At 35.9% G+C, this 12,250-nt stretch overlaps 1 long non-coding RNA gene across 1 annotated transcript; it reads left to right on the top strand.

The window, feature by feature from the left end:
* The first annotated feature begins 360 nt into the window (after window positions 1-360).
* On the top strand, window positions 361-9,039 carry LOC103557278 (uncharacterized). The gene is made up of 3 exons (XR_546435.2): window positions 361-546; window positions 6,979-7,020; window positions 7,876-9,039. It is a non-coding gene; the product is annotated as an uncharacterized lncRNA (long non-coding RNA).
* The last annotated feature ends 3,211 nt before the right edge of the window (window positions 9,040-12,250 follow it).

The following is a 12,250-nucleotide window of genomic DNA, read 5'->3' as shown; positions in this document are numbered from 1 at the left end:
GTCAGCCCCTCTGAGGAGGCAGAATGTATTATTGCTTCACAAATGCCAATATTTCCTGTTTATTACAGATTTATCCTGTAGAATGCATATGCAGATTAGATACATAGGAAGGCTTTTAAGGAAGGCATCATCAAGCCTATTAAATTTCATGTAGCCTCATCCGAGGCTTTTTATGATGCTTTCTGCTTTCATGAATAAATTGGGATATGCTGAGAGAGAATCAGGAATGCTTAGTGGTCACCTGATCAATTGGCTGCTTGTTGAAAGCAGTAACCTCGAACCCTTTTATGATGGAATGGAAAAATAAATGACCTGACTCATCTTCCAGCCTTGTTAATCTCTCTGGGAGAGGCTTTCATCAGTGCACTGCAGGACCAGACTATTTGGAGAAGAGAGAAGCAAGAGATAGTTGGAATTGAATATTTCCTAGGCCTTTCCACACTACATGAATAACTCAAGGCCTTCAAGCCGATACCGGAGAAGGCAGAGCCGATCGTGAAGACACTTTGCCTCATGCAATGCCTCATAGCTGTAAAGAGGAGTATGGTAAGGAACTTGGTGAATTAGGTACCAATCTCCTTAAATGTCTTTCTGTCTGAATTCAAATAATATGAGACAGTACTAGACAATTTTAGTGACATGTGGTCAATTGGCCTCCCTACTTATCAAGGTTGTTGTGATGGAGTAAATAATGGTTTGCTCCTCCCAATTTCCTAGCTGTTACGTGGGAGGGGTTTTCACATTTTCATATAAATAATAGATTGCATGCAGGTGGCAATCACAAATGTCTCATTCTAGTATTTACCAGGCATTCCCAGATGCCATAATATGTCCTGATCTCAAAACTCCCCAAACGTTGGGAAAATGACAAAAGTTGTACGGCTTATGCAAGGTCTTCTGGCACCTTATCTCCGTAGGTGTGAGGGCAAAGAGAACTTCCACTTAACTGACGTCACATGTAAGCTACACAAATGGCCTGTGGTACTTTTCCATGCCTCAGGGAATTTTTTCGGGCCTCACTTCCCATTTTCCATCAGGAATTGCTTCACATTTTCTGGCTTTCATGATAAAACTTGTATCTTGATTCCATCTCCTTACCTAACTTCTTGCTTTGATGGTTTGTCTTACCATTTCATTTTGCCTTTAGATGCTCTATCAAATCTTGGTGTTTTGATTTATTTGCTTCAGAACTAAAATATTGCAGATAGTGCTAAAGTCACTCTGCATACCTCCCTGATCCCAATTCTTTCTTCCCAAGCAGTAGCTGCTTTCTAGGCTTGGATATTTATCATTCTATTCATGTTTTATATCAATATTAAATTCAAGTGTATCCATAGACAGTTATATGACTTTGTTTTCCAGGTTTACTGAGTTCATTGCTAGGCAATTTGTCTTCTAAATTTAGCATTGTATTTTTGAGATTTGTCCATATTATTTGATATAACTTTATTTTAATTGTTGTATTTGGTATTACTATACCACAATTTATTTGTCCATTCTTCTGTTAATGGATATTTTAAAATATTTTTTGTTATTATGAGATAATATGGCAATGAAAATTCTTGTAATAGGTTTCCTTGTACAGATGTGTAAGAATTATCTGCATTATATACCTAAAAGTAGAATTGCTTGATTGAAGGGTAAACACAGTAATGCACATTTACTTTCCTTGTTACTATCAAAATGCTTTATAGTATATTTGTCCCAATTTACAAACACAGAAGTACTATAGAGGATTTCTATTTCTCCATAGCTACTTCAAAACTTTGTTTTGTCAGACGTAAAGATTTTTGCTAGTCTGTAACCTGAAAAATTGTCTGTGTATATATATGTATTTAATTGTACATCTATGATTCTTTGTGAAGTTTAACATTTTTCTTTTTGAATTCTCTCTCATGTGAATGGCCTGTTCTTATACTTTGGATTGTTTTTTTTTCCCGTATTGATTTTAGGAGTCCTTTATACATTCTGAATACCAATCCTTTGACAGTTATATACTAACTATATACTAACAGATATCTTCTCCCAGACCAAAGCTTTGTCTTTCAAGTTAGATTTTCTTTGTGGTGTATTTTATAGAATATAAGTTTACATTTTGAAACAGTTAAATCTACTTATCTTTTTTCTATCTTATTCTATGTAGAATTTATAATCTTTGTATCTTATTTAAGAAGATACAAAGAATAACTTTTTCTACCCAAAGTTCATAAAAATATGCTGAGATTTTCGTCTAAAAGTTGTAAAGTTTTGCTTTTTACCTTAAGTTTTTAATTCACTAGAATTTATTTTTGTCCATAGTGTGAGATTGGGATATAGGTCTATTTATTTTCATATAGATAACTAATAGTCCCACTACAATATATTGAAACTGGTTTATCTTTTCCACATTATTTGTAATGTCACCTGTGCCACATATCAATTTTGCCACTTCTTCTCACATTGAGCTGTTATTGATGCACAAGTCTATTTCTGTGTTCCAGAAATGTGTTTGTTCCTGTCTATGGCAGCACCGTAATCTCATAATTGACATAGTTTATAGTAAGCAAGCCTTGATATCTGATTGGACAGTTGTCCCCACATTGCTCCTCAACTGCAGGATTTTTTTTTTTTGAGGAAGATCAGCCCTGAGCTAACATCTGCTGCCAGTCCTCCTCTTTTTGCTCAGGAAGACTGGCCCTGAGCTAACATCCATGCCCATCTTCCTCTACTTTATATGTGGGACACCTGCCACAGCATGGCTTGCCAAGTGGTGCCACGTCCACACCGGGATCTGAACTGGCGAACCCTGGACCTTCGAAGTGGAATGTACACACTTAACCACTGTGCCACCGGGCCTGCCCCAACTTCAGGATTATTTTGACTGTCCTCTGTACTTGATTTGAAGACTCACTTCTAAATTCTATACATAATTGTTGGAATTTGATTAAACTATCACTTGCATTTATAGGTTACTTTGGGGGAAAGTCATCATCCTCACATATGTTTCTGCATTTCTTCAAGCTTCTTTTCTGGCCTTCAATAATCTTTATAATGTTTCTGGAAAGGGCTTGTGTGTTTTTTGTTAGGTTTATTCCAAGGTCTTTTAGAGTTTTTGTTGATTCTTTTGGAGAATAATGTCATTTTCTATCTTTTCTATTTGTTAATTACTTGGTAGGAATGCTCTGCATTTTTGTAGTTGATTTTTGTATCCAGTGGGCTTGCTGAAATTTCTTATCAATTCTTATATATTTTCCCCCTGATTCACTTGGATTTCCAACATGAGTATGCTTATCATCTGGAAATAAGGAAAAGTTTCTTTCTTCTACAATTCTTACACCTTTAAGTCCGTTTTCTAATCTTTTTGTATTGGCTAGGACATCCAGGGCACCTTGGAGTAGATATTAAAACAGTTGACAGCCTTGTCTTGTCTTTCATTTAAAACAGAATGATACTAACACAATTTTGATAAAAAGGAATAAAGTAGGAGGAATTACTTTACCCAACATTAAGGCTTATTGTGCAGACACAGTAATGAAGATAGTGTGGTATTAGCTACGTGACAGACGTATAGATCAATGCAACAGAATTGAGGACTCAGAAATAGGCCCACACAACATGCCCAAAAGGTTCTTGACAATGGTGCAAAACTAATTCAATATGGGAAGGATAGCTTTTCATAGAATGAAACTGGAACAATTAAACATCCATCATGGAAAACAAATGAACTTCAGCCTAACCTTCGCACATTATACAAAATTAACTGAAAATGATTTATGGACTTAAATGTAAAATGTAAACCTATAAACAATTTTAAGAGAAAAGTATTTGAAATTCCTTGGAATTTCTAATGGGCAAGGTGAAGAATTCATAGACTTGACACCAAATCATAATCCACATATTTAAAAATTGAAGGGCCAGCCCTGTGGCTGAGTGTTTAAAGTTCCACCTGCCCTGCTTTGGCGGCCAGGGTTTGTGGGTACAGATCCCCGGGTGTGGACCTACTTCTCTCATCATCCATGCTGTGGAAGCATCCCATATACAAAGTGGAGGAAGATTGGCACAGACGTTAGCTCAGGGCGAATCTTCCTCAAGCGGAAAAAAAAAAATGAGGAAGATTGGCAATGCTTGTTAGCTCAGGGCGAATCTTCCTCACCAAAAAAAAAAAAAAAAAAGAAAGAAAGAAAAAGATAAAGTGGACCTCATTGAGATAAAGTAAATTTTAAAATAATAAAATGACTTGAGAATATATTAGAATTTATCTAGGAATAACAAAATGATTCAGGTTTAAAGAGCATTAGAAGACTATGCAAAGAAAATAATGAAGACATACGGTCACATAAAAATTAAAATCTTTTGTCACAATCAAAATATGGATACATAACTGTTCTTTTTTAGGCTTGCAACACCTTCAGTCATCCAAAATATCAAAAATATTTTGGAAGAACATGTGAATTTAAATATATACTTTGCCATATTTTTATATCAAGCAGCCTAGAGCTTTCAGGGTAATTGGGCTGAGGGAGATGAGTAATTAAATCAATACACACCAATGTATAAAGTAACTCCAAACCTTTAATTAGTGAGTTTCTTATTCACAGCGACCTAGAGTGGAGATTAAGTTAGAAAGATGTATTATTACCTTTTATTTTTCTCATTAGAAAATATTGTTACTGCATATGCTGTTTCTTTAAATGAAATTCCTTCGTTTAATAAAACATATGCAATACTTTTGTAAAAGAATCCATCTTGATGTGAACCATTTCGACATTAACTCCAACACAGATGATAAAAATTCAACCTACGGCTTTGAGAAACTTCACAAACAGTTTTGAAACTGTCATGTCTATATATGCTCCTTCAGAAGAATGTACTTGTTGTCAATATGTCCACTTTTAAAAGAAATCTTCTAAAAATAATTTAGCATTCATATAACAAGATCATGTAAAATGGAAAAGCTACTTCTGATATAGTAAAATGAAAACAGCCTGAGGAAATAGGTTTTTAGGGCAAAAGAAAGTAGAACTAGAAAAAGTAAGAGAACAGAAAGGTAGGATAATGGAGAAAATTGAAGGGACCTGCACAAAAAGATTAGAAGCAGGATTTAGGAAAGCGCCAGGAAAGTAATAACAATAAAGGAAAGAAACTCAGCATGATAGTAAAGAGTGAAGGGATGTGTTGTGTAGTTAGCCTGACATTGCTGCCACCCCTGAAAGCTTTGGGTAGGTTTTAAATATATGTGTTGTAATAGCCAAAGTTGTCTGTAATCTCCAGGGCAGGGTGGTGTATTGCTGCAAACAGTTGGAGCCCAGTGGAGCAGGTGTTGCTATGTGGAGGCCAGTATGTAGAGCCATGGGTGAGAGGGAAGACACTAGGTGACAAATTGTGTAGGCGAACCAGACAATTACTGGAAGCAAACAATGTAGAAAGATAAAGGCAGAAGTAAAGACAGCTCTAGTGAAGGGGAGAAAAACAGGGCCATTTTGATGAAATATTCTGAAGCTGCATTCTAGGGGAAGCACAATTCTTCACTAGATGGATCTCGAATGAGAGAGGGTGAAGAGGGCGCTCAGATAGTTTGAGGAAAAGAAAGATGTATCCAGTTTCAAAGGCACACGCTATTATTCTTTATTTCTCATTTTGTATGAATTCTGAAATGTGCTCATTTTATCAGAATTGTTATACTCTACCGTATACGTTGGATGCTAGATTCAAAGTTCTTTTCAGGTTTTGAGGATTTATTTAGGGATTGCATGCTTTCCAATAGCTCATAGATATAATCTCAATTCAGCTATAGTTCTGTGTTCTCTTATAAACTGAAAGATTTTACTCTGGGTGGTGTTGGTTAGAAGAACACAACATAGATGGTCACCTAAGATATGACATCTGAAGGGCAAGGGAACCATCTCCTCTCTCCCAAGCACCTTCTTCACCCTGGTGACAGAGCCTGAAATTCCACCTTCGACATCGCACTGCTTTGGACTATTGTTCATGAGTATACTAATCGTTTAGTGTAGAGGAATTTAGCAAACAATTTTCTATCAGTATAAACGAAGAGAAATTGAGAGGCATGATAGCATTTGGTCTCATAGCTGAGATTCAAAATGATACAAAAGAGTTGTTTTGCTTATCATTGAATATGCAGTGCTTAAGAGAGTATACACTCAATAAATATTGGCTGACTCACTGAAAGGGTAAAAGAAGTATGTTTGCATAATATAATATTACATAGTGGTAAAAAATGAATGAAACATGCAATAACAGAATGAATCTTAGCAATATAATATTAAGGAGAAATAGCAAATACACTCAATTGAGTATAGCATAATAATTTTTTATAAAATTAAAAAAACTAACACACACAGAGACACACTCAGACACCTAGCGCTTTGCCCCACTTTTTAGGAATGCATATATTTTTACTATGTTAAATAAAGGAAAGAAAAGGAATGTTGGATACAGGGTTCAGGTTACAGGGGAGGTGCCAGGAAGAGTTAGAGGAAGCCACTCTATGAACTCTAAGATGAGATGAAAATTATTCTTAAGTTCTAGACTCTATTTGGATACTGGTTTCAAGAGTGCTTGTTAGTATTACAAATGACGAACTAGATAACTAAATAGATGGAAATGCATGGATTAATGATGTGTTACTAATCCAAAGATGACTGGTGCATGAGAAGTTCAAACTAATTAAATACATATATAAATAGAAGGAAAGAGAGCTCAAAGTTTAGACTGAGTCATGCTAAAAACAAATGGCCCACATCACAGTGCTTGTCTCTGGCTCAAGGGATGTGGAATAGCAGACAGCCAGTGAGGAACATACCCTTCCATGGTTTCATACAGAGGAAAATAAATAGTCCTTCCCACTAGCGGGTTTGAGTGGTATCTACTGAAAAATACTAGAGTGGAATTGGCTGCATGAAGAGCAAATCACCTATGGTCGTAGAGACTAATTAGAACTGTGTAACTTACTGTTTCCCTTTTTATCCTGGTTTTCAGGAAATGCAGATCTTAATGCGATGATCAATCACTGGAAATCTTGTAAGTTTTCATAGTTCTTAAATCTACCACATTCTTTTTATGAACGTAATTTTATATTTTGTTAAATTACTTGACTGTTTTGTATATCACAAATAATTTAAATTATGCTTTTAATGAAATGGGCTATAAGGAACAAAATTAAAAATACATGCCACAAATGGCTAAAGCCTTTAGTTTGGAAATAGGAAAATTAACCGCAAAGGCTAGCAGAAACCACTTAGATTAGGGGGAGAAATGCTTCTCTTCTGTAACAATGTGTTAGTTATTTAACTTCATTAAATAAGCATGGCTAGAAAATAATATTTACAACACATTGAGCAAGTAACATATTCTGCTGAAACACTAAAAATGATAATTGACCTCATCTTTTGGCTACGTATTTCAAAACCATATGTTTCAGTCTTATGATCAGCTTGCGGAAGGCTCTTATATTTTCTGTTTCTACATACCATTGTAAAATTCTTATGTGGGGTCCTGGTTTTAAGCTTACAGCAGGAAGAAATTTCTGTTCCCTTCTGCTTTCTAAAATGACCCCGAGAATAATAAAGAAGGCAAAAAAGAAACAGAAATACAAAGTTGATCCTCAATAAAACTAGGAGACATCAGTACCCCTAACCACAGGATGGGGGAGCCAAAGGAGTTATTGAGTGACTCAGTGAGCAGAAGAACGTCCAACTCAGTGTCTCTGAAGGTGGCTAAGCATGAAGCCTCAGAAAGACTAGGACTTGGAGTTATCAGGCACTTGGAGGTCTGGTTTTTTGTTTTTGTTTGTTTGCTTGTGAAAGCCTGTGTATAGAATGCTGTGTATGGCCTTAAAACTGCTCTCCATTCTCCCTTCTTCTCTCCCATTTCCAGAACAAGATGGGCTACCCATCGTTAGTGCTTGCGGAAGTCAAGATACAGACTTTGTAGAAATTGGAACAGAGCCAAGGGCAGCTAAATGATTTGCCATGCCTAGTGCAAAATGAAAATGTGGAACCCTTGTTCAAACATTAAGAATTTCAAGATGGCTACATTAGAGAATTAAACAAAGTACAAGGACCTTCTAAGTGGTATACCCATGAAGCTGGCTCTGCAGAAAGCCTCTAAGTTCAGGAGTACCACACAGAGGGGAGGGCAGGTATGAGGCATGGTACTGAAAGTGAAATTACATAAATATCTATACGCTCAATGGTGAGGTGCCAATCCTCCACCCTCAATGACAGCCTACTGTCATTCAGGCTATAACTCCCTTGAGAAGTCTGGAGGCCCCACCTACTGAGGAACTGAACTACCTTAGAGAAAGATACTGGCATTTGGTAGTTTCCAGCATAAATTCTATCTGGCTGCCCAAATACACACACTGACAGACCGCCTGGAGATAATTTCCATCCACCTGGAGACAAGCCCCACCCATATACACAGAGCTTCTGGAGGCTTTTGGTGTTTCACTAAGAAAGAGTTCCCAGGTACTTGAGGAAATAAATAACAACAGCAACACAAAAAGAGCTATAAACAGAGAAAAAAGAACAGAGAGACAATAGAGACAATGCAGGGAGCAGAATGACATTTTAGAGAGAAAATGTTAATATTAAAAATAGTCATAATCAAACTAGTGTCAGATTGCCTTTTGGCAACACTTTTCCCTTCATACTTTCTCCTGTAACACAGAAGCTGGAAGCTGGGGAGCGTCATTTCTCAAAATCTTTGCCAGCCAGCAGGTTCAACGCCAATGTGAGGCACTTTCATGATTCAGATTCAGAAAGCAGAAGAACAACGAAAGCTGCTCTGGCTACTTCAGGATTGGAAAGCAAAGATGTGATTTTAACAGGCAGCAGGTGTACAGTGTCGCCAGCAGCTTTCAGGCATTCTCTTGTGAAAATTGCTTTGGTGTTGCAGTCATCAATCATGCTTTTCTGAGATTCCTATATCTTCCTTATTTCCTGAAAGGCAGGGGTGGCTTTATCTAATCTATGTTTCATAGTCTTTCCATATTTTTAAGAACCCATGTCTCTGAATTAAATATGTTCCTGCTTGAAATATCCAGTGGAGTTTGTTTTCTGACAGATCTCTGACTGATAAAATAATAGGTAACATTTATATAGCGTTTGTTATGTAGCAAGAACTGCTCTTTATTATATTTTATGTTTGAAGTATATATTATTAATTTTAACTATAATTTTTATATTATTCAAATGCCAAGCCGTTAGAAAAATACGTACGTGACACATACCGTGATACATGGTTTATCTTCCCATACTCCCTATTCCCATCCCAACAGTATGTAACAATTTTAAATATATTTCTGTTTATCTTTCTAGTTTTTCTAATTGAAAATATCAACATCTTGAATAAAAAAACCAAAGAGGAATAATATGATATTTATGGTATATGCTGGGGGATTGAAAATATATCTAACAGGAGGTCTCCAAAGAGAAAACTAAGAAAATGGATGGAGTATTATACAAAAACAGCAAAAAGATATTTTCCCAGAACTGAAAGAAATGGTTATATATTCTAAAAGCTTCATTGAGTACTCAGCATAAAGATCTACCCAAAGGCATGTAAGAACACCAGGGATACAGAGAAGATCTCACAAATTTCAGGAAAAAAAAACAATTGCATGCAAAGAATTAGGAATTTCAATGCCGTGAGACTTTCAAAGTAGTAGTGGACACTAGAAGACAATAGAATAATGCCTTCAATATTCTGAGTGAAATGATTTTAATCCAAATTTTATACCCACCCTAAGTATCAATCAAGTATAAAGTCAATGTTAGGACATTTTATTGATATCAAATTCTCAAAAATATTAAGCTTCTCTGTATTCCTTCTTAAGTCACTGGAGGATATGCTCCACCAAGATGAGGAAGAAAACAAATATAGAGTAAAATATGGGATCCAGGAAACAGGGAATCCAACACAGGAAAGAGAAGTAGACATTCCAAGGACCATACTTTTATAGCAGAAGACTTGGTGGGCAATTAGACCAGATAGGAACATGAAGACAGAAGGTGAAAAATAGAGCTGATAGATTGTCTGAAGTTTGATGTCAGGACTATGCAAGAGATTTGAAGAAAAATAAGCAGATAGAAAATAAAGGAGTAGTTATTCTCTCTGAGAAATATAAAAATTACATGTAAAGGAAATATAATCATAGTGCACAAACTTGGACCAACAATGAACCGTACAAGCATAGTCATATTAATGAAAACACTAAATACGGGTTTAGCAACAACAAAAAAGGTCATATTAACAGGAACAGGAGAAAGGAAAGAAGACAAAGGGGAGACGAAGGGCTGCTGGTTCCTGTGACCACCGGTTTGATGAAGGGTAATAAGAATTGACTAAGGATGAGATCAGAAATAAACACTTTCATAAATTATGCATTTATTTTATTTCTCTAAATAATTCAGAAAATCATGAATGTGGTCACAGCTGTAGACTCTAGGTTTTCAAGGTCCACTTAGGGAGAAGGTGTATGACAATAATGCCCGAGAAAGTGAGGCTCACACCAGACTCTGGACACGGGACTCTCACGTTCTAGGACCCTCTGGCAGGTGTATTCTGCACTTGGACACTCTGATTATGTATTAGAACAAACCTTGGGCCTGGCATTTCTCTTCAATATTAGAGTTTCATAAAACAATACAATGCATTATGGCATGAATATATCCTTTATACATTACCTTCAGAATCCCCAGGCTACTTCTTCCTATTCCAAACACATTCCTAAATGAAATACTACTCAGCTAGAATATGAATCAAACACTCCAAATCCTATAAGAGTCTCTAGGATTAAAATTTCAGGCAATAATGATTCTATGAAGACTTTTATCATTATTTTCCTTTTTAAACTATATACCTGGATTACTTTGACCATTAAAAATAAAAAATGTGCTAATAGACTTATTTTTACTCAAAAATAAATAATAAATCCTGATATTTCAAAATTAAGTGTAAAGATAAGGCCCCTAATGCCTTTCATGCTTGGGGCACATTGGAACACAGTTCCAGGTGGAAGATCAATACAATATTACTCCTTTGCCTGGATTTCTTGCTGATAACTTGCAATAACTTTCATCAGTCCCTTGACGAATGATTTGTACCTGCCTCTGATTACTCTGCTAAGTCCTCTTTTACAGTCACAGAAAAAAAAGACAGAGAGATTTGAAGGCGACACTCATCTAAATCTGATCCATCTATCGAAAGCAAAAGTGAACCTTTTCCATCATGCTCCTTGCATATAAATTTTGGGTGGGATCCCAATTTACCAAACAATAGAACCTACTAAAAAGATCACTGCATTTATTTCTAGCCTCCTAAACAATGCGTCACATATATATCCCCTACAATCAAATTTTCAGTTTAAGGCCACTGTAATACGAGAATAGTGCTTTGGAATCGAAATGTTCTTATTGCTTCCCCAAACAACAATTTGGTGAGAATTTAACTGGCTCAGTGGGAATTTTTCCATCACTCAGAAAGACCATAAATGAATCATCTGAGCCGTTTGCTTAACTTTTTGCCCTCTCTCTTAGCTTGGGGATAATGAAGTTTGATAGTAATGTGCTAAAATTATTTTTCCCTGTGAAAGCTTTTAAATCTTATCCTATAAAGTACATTTGATGATCTTTAAAGAGTTCTTCAAAAATTTTGCATTGAACTGGCTATATCCTTAATTTTTCCTGTGATTCCTCTCAGTCATTTAACACGTTTTTTCCCTCCTTATAGACTTAATAAATATTTATTAAGAAATGGTGAACAGTTTGATGTGATTCGAGGATAAAGACCATGGCTTTCAAGCTAGTCTTAATACTGGTGTTGGCTTATGACTAAATATTAGCTTGCTTAAGTTATCTATTTATCATAAGTTCAAATAAAAAACTTTCGAATCCTTTCTCATATTTTTTCGTTTCCCTTATGCAATTGCAAACTGTTTAAAATCACTTTAGTTTATCCCAGAGTAACATAACTGTATACTCCTACTAAGTAATTCTTTTCGATAAACACCATTTTCCTTCCTTGTTTTGAAATGCAAACATAGAGCAGCCTAGCATTTGTCAAAGCTCCCATACCAGACAGGGGACCATGGCAAGTCATCGAGTTCATTCTCCAATTTTCAGGCAGGAACATACTGCTGATTATATTATCAAATGCAGCCAGCTGTAGTTTGAGATAGCCTATTAGTGAGAAAGGTTGATATAACCAATCAACAAATAAACAGGCGAAAATCTTCTCATTCCATTTG

Source organism: Equus przewalskii, chromosome 4 (genome assembly GCF_037783145.1).
Source record: "Equus przewalskii isolate Varuska chromosome 4, EquPr2, whole genome shotgun sequence".
Lineage (NCBI taxonomy): Eukaryota > Metazoa > Chordata > Mammalia > Perissodactyla > Equidae > Equus > Equus przewalskii.
The sequence above is the reverse complement of the archived record's forward strand: the minus strand, read 5'-3'. Positions and strand labels throughout refer to the sequence as shown.